This window comes from Heptranchias perlo, chromosome 14 (assembly GCF_035084215.1).
Source record: "Heptranchias perlo isolate sHepPer1 chromosome 14, sHepPer1.hap1, whole genome shotgun sequence".
NCBI lineage: Eukaryota > Metazoa > Chordata > Chondrichthyes > Hexanchiformes > Hexanchidae > Heptranchias > Heptranchias perlo.
Genome location: NC_090338.1, coordinates 56,020,934 through 56,028,323, shown reverse-complemented (window position 1 = coordinate 56,028,323; position 7,390 = coordinate 56,020,934). Strand labels below are relative to the sequence as shown.

Sequence of the window (7,390 nt, the reverse complement as noted above, 5' to 3'; positions counted from 1 at the left end):
TGACAGAATAGTGTTGGCGGTGCCGAAGGAGATGTGGGGTGGGGGCAGTGTTGTGGCAGACGGAGTGTAGGGGAAAGACTTCATGTTCTCACTGCGGCTGACCTACTGCGGTCATTGCAGCGCCTCCTGCACTGTATGCAGGTGGGCGATATGTTGGTGGCGCAGGTGACCCCCTCTGCCACCTCGAGCCAGGCCTTCTTGGTGGCAGAGGCAGGCCGCTTCCTCCCGCCCGCCGGGGGGAAGATCTGTGTCCTCCCCCTCCTCCTCACCCCATCTGATGATACCTGGGGTGAGGCATCATTAAACTGGGAGCAGCCTTCCCCCTGGGCTGCTCCATGCTGCAATTTGTCCCATTGGTTGCAGCATCTGTCAGTGGAGGACTGCCCCTTTAACTAGAGAACCTCCAGCTGACAGATCGTACTGCGCATGCGCAGCCCGACCGACGCGCAGGCCAGCGCCGTGGACCCCGGAGGAGCAGGTAATTGATTCCTATTAGCGTGTTGCCTGCTACAATCGCGTGGGCAACCCACTAATTTCGCCGTCCGCGTTTTCGACGCTCCCGGAGGACCACCCGCTGGGAACCCGCAGGCCTGCTAAATTCGAGCCCATGGAGTTAGATCACAGATCAGCCATGATCTTATCAAATGGCGGAGTAGGCATGAGGGGCTGAATGGCCTACTCTTGTTCCTATGTTCCTATTCAGTTTTGATTAGGAGATTGTCCATCAAATAACACATGCATGCACACACAATATTACTATATTCGTGAGATCCTGATTCGGGATCCCTTTATATAGAAGTTTACCAAATGATTTCTCCTGTTGAGGCAGAGGGAACAACAAAATTTTGGGAAGACACTCTCAATAGATCCAAGCTGGACTACATTCACCTTGTTTTTTTTCCCTCTTTGTTTCCCTTTTAACTCTACTTTTTGTCATCTCAGGTAAGTTTGTTTTCATTCACACCAAAGTTATATCTACAGTGATTCAAGGCATCATAATTGTACATATTTCTTTCAGAAGACTGTTGTCTGACTGAAGACCTCATTTTATTTGGCAACCAGGAAAATACCCATTAACTATAAGAGATTTTTTGAAAATGTATCAATTTGACCAGGTCGCAACCATCAAGTTCTAATTTGGCCATTAGTCCCCTAGTCTTAATCTTTCTAACTGTAGGATATTTAAAGGTCTCTGTAATCTACTGTTATATCAATATTCAGTCTTACTCTCTGTTCTTTAATTGAATAAATCTCCTTGAATTGATTATTCTTCAGGATATTCTTTCTAACTTACTGATTTTTTTTGTATGTAGATGTATGACTTTTATTTTGCCTTATTTAATATTTCCAGATATTCCCTTAGACCCTTGGATACTTAACAGGTAAGCTTATTCTCCCTACAGGCCCTCTCCTGCAAATCAGAATGTCATATATTGCAACACTCAAGATCTCAAACTTTACATTAGAGCTACTCCATCAGTCTGAGTTCTGCTTGTCAGAAAAATTTAAAGCTCAGATTTCAGATACCCATGTAAAATGTCCTCTTTATAATGGAACCCCTTTATGACATGCTTTCAGCTGGTCTCTTGGAGAGAGAGTAATGGAATAATAATGAACTAAAATAGCTTTTTTGACTGCATGTACAGTAATAAAAAGCACGTTTTCATATTTATCAATACTAGTGGATGTCCCATGGGCTTATTTATGGTAAGTCAAATAGTACACTGCATTATATGGACAGCAGTATAATACCAAGCAATGCACAGCATATTGTTCTACTGATAAACTAGAGTTGTGTCCCTTTAAAGTCACAAAGTCCAATTGTTATCGGGACTAAAAAGGTTAAATTATGAGGATTAGGCTTGTATTCCTTTGAATATAGAAGATTAAGAGGTGGTCTCATTGAGGCGTTTAAGACAATCAAAGGAGTTGGTAAGGTAGATAGAAAGTATTTCCTCTGGTGGGGGTGTCCAGAACAAGGAGTCATAACTTTAAAATTGGACCTTGGATGTACAGGGGTGATATCAGAAAGCATTTCTTCACACATTAGGTAATGAAAATCTGGAACTCACTCATCCAAAAAGCTGTTGAGGCTGGGTCAATTGATAATTTCAAAACTGAGATTGATAGATTTTTGTTAGGCAAGGGTATTAAGGATTAAAGAACCTAAGCGGGTAGATGGAGTTAAGATACAGATCAGCCATGATCTAATTGAATGACAGAATCGGCCCGAGCGGCGGAAAGGCCTTACTCCTGTTTCTATGTTCCTAAGTAAAATCAGGCTTCAGTCAATCAGAGATTAATTGTGGTTCGTCATGGAATGTTTCAGAATAGAAAGTGCTTGCAAGTAGGAAGGATCCAATGTTAGCTGACTGGATTTCCATTTTTTCTGAAATGTGGCTGCTAAGATCAATCGGTGGGGATAGACATTCTGACTCCTGTATTTTCTGTTGCTGTACATTGCAAATGATTGACTTTCTTTCTCTTTTTCTTTCCAAATACTTTTTTACTGAAGTGTAACACAGAAAAATATGTGCATGTAGACTGGTGTGATGGACAAAACATATATCAAATGCAATATATATATATATGCACAATGGTTCCCAACACATCTCATCAGTGGGAGGTAAAAGATCCTCTAATAACAACACTGCTGTAATTCAACATATCTATTCAATACCAAGAATATAGCTGTGTAATATAGTCAAATGTGTTTTATGGCTTTCACCCTATTGTGTTAAAATTACAGTATTACTCATACTATCATTTGGAGACACGTGTTTTTTTATATCGCATTATGTAATACTTTGTTAAGCTGATTTTCAAACTAACCGTGTGTAAATCATTTAGCAATTCATGTGGATTCATCCTCCAGGTTTCGTTTGCCAGACTTCTAACTGGAGAACTTGAACTCTTGACAGTAGTTAAAATTATTACTTATAATCTGTAACCCCTGACTAATCGCTGGTAATCCTGAGTTCTCAATTTCATTATTTATCTGTTAGAAGTGAGAAAATGCTGTACTTTCTAAATCGAGTAAGAGCTGTGCATACTCAAATCCTTATTACTGCAGAATAAACACTGTGTAAACTCATAAAATTTCCCCCCCTCCCACATCTCTGGGACATCTGTCAATCCTTCACAGTGTCTCCTTTACATAGATCAGCCTGTAGAGTGCACCTTGCCATTTGCTGGACTTGCACAATGTTTGCAAAATGATGGAAATCTATAGTTATGTTGCTGACATTTCAGACATCTTGAAGTCTGGTATCAATAACCTTAACAGTGATATCCTGTAGGTCTAGTAAGGCATCTTTGTAGAAATCATAGATGATAGTGTTGAATTAATTAATTTTCTTGCTGTGTTTCAGCAGTTCCTGAGCCAGACATTCATTTAGTTCTGTGCTGTGAGCCACAAGCATCCCCATTAAGTTCTGCTCAAAGCATAGATTAAAGCTAGCATCGACTGAGAGCTTGGTACCTGGCCGCAGGCCTATTCCACCTGAGGCGCCAATGCCATCAGGGCACTTGGGGCGACAGGGCAACTTGATGCCAACCAAATATACTTGTGTATACGTGCACCCAACTGTTAGTGCAGATAGAAATACAGGCAACACCACCAGGACAACTATATCAGTACTCATATATCTATGGAAATCGCTTGACTTTCCAGGCAAATTTATCTGTTTGCAGATATAACAAGGAAAAAGAGAAAGTTAGAAATCTAGGAGAATATAAATGTGAGCGTTCTATTGTCCAATGAATTGCCATTAACACTTCAAAGTCATTTTAAAACTGAAACATTACAAAGGGCAGAAAACATAATGGGCAAGAACCATGAATGCTATATTCGGATGTGTCCATTACTTGCCAGCAATTTTTTATGCATGGTGCCCACTGCAGAAGTAACGTTTATGGCTTAATGAGGTATGCCAGGCTTGGCAAGTGAGAACTGTTGCCGCTGAAAATCTGTGGGTGTTCCGCTGGTCTTACCCTGTAACTCCGCTGGGAGACCAGAAGAACCCACCGGAAAACAGCGAGCGCCAGGTCTCTGCTGCTTCTGGGAGTTTCCAACTTTATTTATTATGGGGCAGAACCTCCGCCCAGCCTTTAACCAGGCAAATGTTGTCCTGGACTCCCTACGATGGAAGTTCCCATTTTCCTGGCTCAGTCAGGACCCGGCTTACCTCTCAAGGCCAGTACACCAAGTGAGATGAGGTACATCAGGCTCTGGGTGGGAGAAAATAGGTCTAACAATGGGTGGGAGAAGAAGAAGGATCCAGATCAGAGAAGCGGCTTGGACCCCCAAAGGGAGGACAGAATTTTGTTGTCCCACTGTCACGGGAGACTAAGAGAAATATGGCTGAGGTCTGGAAGGATGCTAGGCAACCTTCCCCAACCCCAATGGTGAGCATCTGCCAGACTGAATGAGTGCTTGGGACAGATGGACGCCCAAAGATGTGCCTACAGCGACACTTGTGCCTGCCAGCCCTGTGTAAAATTAGGTGCCATCCCACTGACCCCGCAGGGTCATTGCTGGAGGGCACGATCAGGCGTAATCCCAGCGTAAATGGCAGGATCATGTCCCAAGGAATTTCAGGGCCATTGCATTCCTTTAATAAATACCAATACATTACAACAATTTTATGGGGCCCGATGTTAGCAGGGCTGCGGGTTCTCGGCGGGGGGGCTATCGGGCACGTGGGTAACGCGCCCGGTGAAATTAGTCAGCTTCCCGCGCGATCGTAGCATCCAATCCACTAATTGGATCCACTTACCTGCTCCTCCGGGTTCCCCACTGCTGATCTGCGCGTCGGTCGGGCTGCGCATGCGCAGTAAGATCTGTCAGCTGGAGGAGCTCTATTTAAAGGGGCAGTCCTCCACTGACAGATGCTGCAACAAATAGAAAAAATTAAAGCATGGAGCAGCCCAGGGGGAAGGCTGCTCCCAGTTTAATGATGCCTCACTCCAGGTATCAATACATGGGGTGAGGAGGAGGGGGAGGACAGAGATCTTCCTCCCGGCGGGCGGGAGGAAGCGGCCTGCCTCTGCCACCAGGAAGGCCTGGCTCGAGGTGGCAGAGGAGGTCACCAGCGCAACCAACATATCGCCCACCTGCATACAGTGCAGGAGGCGCTCCAATGACCTCAGTAGGTCAGCCAAAGTGAGTACACGTAGTCTTTCCCCTACACTCCGTCTGCCACATCACTGCCCCCACCCCACATCTCCTTCAGCACTGCCAACACTACTCTGTCACATCACCCCTCATACCCACTCAAACCTCATCCTCATCTTACCTGCACCTACTCACCTCGCCAGTACTCATCCCACCACTACCACTCAACCCAATCCTCATACAATCTCATGGCTCTCTCATACTCACCCTCTCGTGCATTTCTTTCACGGCCAGCCTAACTCAATCTGCCACTACCTGTGCTGCAGCCACAGGGCATGCATCACATATGTGCAGTAGGTAGCGTAAGGCAAACGTGTTGTGAGCATGAAGGGGATGCACAAGGGTGTTTGAGGGTTTGTCACGGGTGTTACTTATATTGAATTTCAGAACAACTCACATTACATATTATATTGGCACCACTACTGCCATGTCTTCGCGAATCCTGTCTGGTTTGTGCAATAATGCCCTCTGCTGAGGATCACTATGAGGACCCACAACTGATCATAGAATCATAGAATCATAGAAGTTTACCACATGGAAACAGGCCCTTCGGCCCAACATGTCCATGTCGCCCAGTTTATACCACTAAGCTGGTCCCAATTGCCTGCACTTGGCCCATATCCCTCTATACCCATCTTACCCATGTAACTGTCCAAATGCTTTTTAAAAGACAAAATTGTACCCGCCTCTACTACTGCCTCTGGCAGCTCGTTCCAGACACTCACCACCCTTTGAGTGAAAAAATTGCCCCTCTGGACCCTTTTGTATCTCTCCCCTCTCACCTTAAATCTATGTCCCCTCGTTATAGACTCCCCTACCTTTGGGAAAAGATTTTGACTATCTACCTTATCTATGCCCCTCATTATTTTATAGACTTCTATAAGATCACCCCTTAACCTTCTACTCTCCAGGGAAAAAAGTCCCAGTCTATCTAACCTCTCCCTATAAGTAAAACCATCAAGTCCCGGTAGCATCCTAGTAAATCTTTTCTGCACTCTTTCTAGTTTAAAAATATCCTTTCGATAATAGGGTGACCAGAACTGTACACAGTCTTCCAAGTGTGGCCTTACTAATGTCTTGTACAACTTCAACAAGACATCCCAACTCCTGTATTCAATGTTCTGACCAATGAAACCAAGCATGCCGAATGCCTTCTTCACCACCCTATCCACCTGTGACTCCAGTTTCAAGGACCTATGAACCTGTACTCCTAGATCTCTTTGTTCTATAACTTTCCCCAACGCCCTACCATTAACGGAGTAGGTCCTGACCCGATTCGATCTACCAAAATGCATCACCTCACATTTATCTAAATTAAACTCCATCTGCCATTCATCGGCCCACTGGCCCAATTCATCAAGATCCTGTTGCAATCCTAGATAACCTTCTTCACTGTCCACAATGCCACCAATCTTGGTGGCATCTGCAAACTTACTAACCATGCCTCCTAAATTCTCATCCAAATCATTAATATAAATAACAAATAACAGCGGACCCAGCACCGATCCCTGAGGCACACCGCTGGTCACAGGCCTCCAGTTTGAAACACAACCCTCTACAACCATCCTCTGTCTTCTGTCGTCAAGCCAATTTTGTATCCAATTGGCTACCTCACCTTGGATCCCGTGAGATTTAACCTTATGTAACAACCTACCCTGCGGTACCTTGTCAAAGGCTTTGCTAAAGTCCATGTAGACCACGTCTACTGCACAGCCCTCATCTATCTTCTTGGTTACCCCTTCAAAAAACTCAATCAAATTCGTGAGACATGATTTTACTCTCACAAAACCATGCTGACTGTTCCTAATCAGTCCCTGCCTCTCCAAATGCCTGTAGATCCTGTCTCTCAGAATACCCTCTAACAACTTACCCACTACAGATGTCAGGCTCAACGGTCTGTAATTCCCAGGCTTTTCCCTGCCGCCCTTCTTAAACAAAGGCACAACATTTGCTACCCTCCAATCTTCAGGCACCTCACCTGTAGCTGTCGATGATTCAAATATCTCTGCTAGGGAACCCGTAATTTCCTCCCTAACCTCCCATAACGTCCTGGGATACATTTCATCAGGTCCCGGAGATTTATCTACCTTGATGCGCGTTAAGACGTCCAGCACCTCCCTCTCTGTAATATGTACACTCCTCAAGACATCACTATTTATTTCCCCAAGTTCCCTAACATCCATGCCTTTCTCAACCGTAAATACCGATGTGAAA

General features: G+C 44.5%; 1 long non-coding RNA gene across 1 annotated transcript in view; it reads left to right on the top strand.

Annotated features, from left to right (window-relative positions):
- Positions 1-1,349: 1,349 nt before the first annotated feature.
- LOC137332156 (uncharacterized) overlaps positions 1,350-7,390 on the top strand; it is a 30,801-nt gene continuing 24,760 nt past the window's right edge. The window contains exon 1 of the long non-coding RNA XR_010965604.1: positions 1,350-1,382. This is a non-coding gene — a long non-coding RNA (uncharacterized lncRNA). The remainder of the gene's footprint in view (positions 1,383-7,390) is intronic.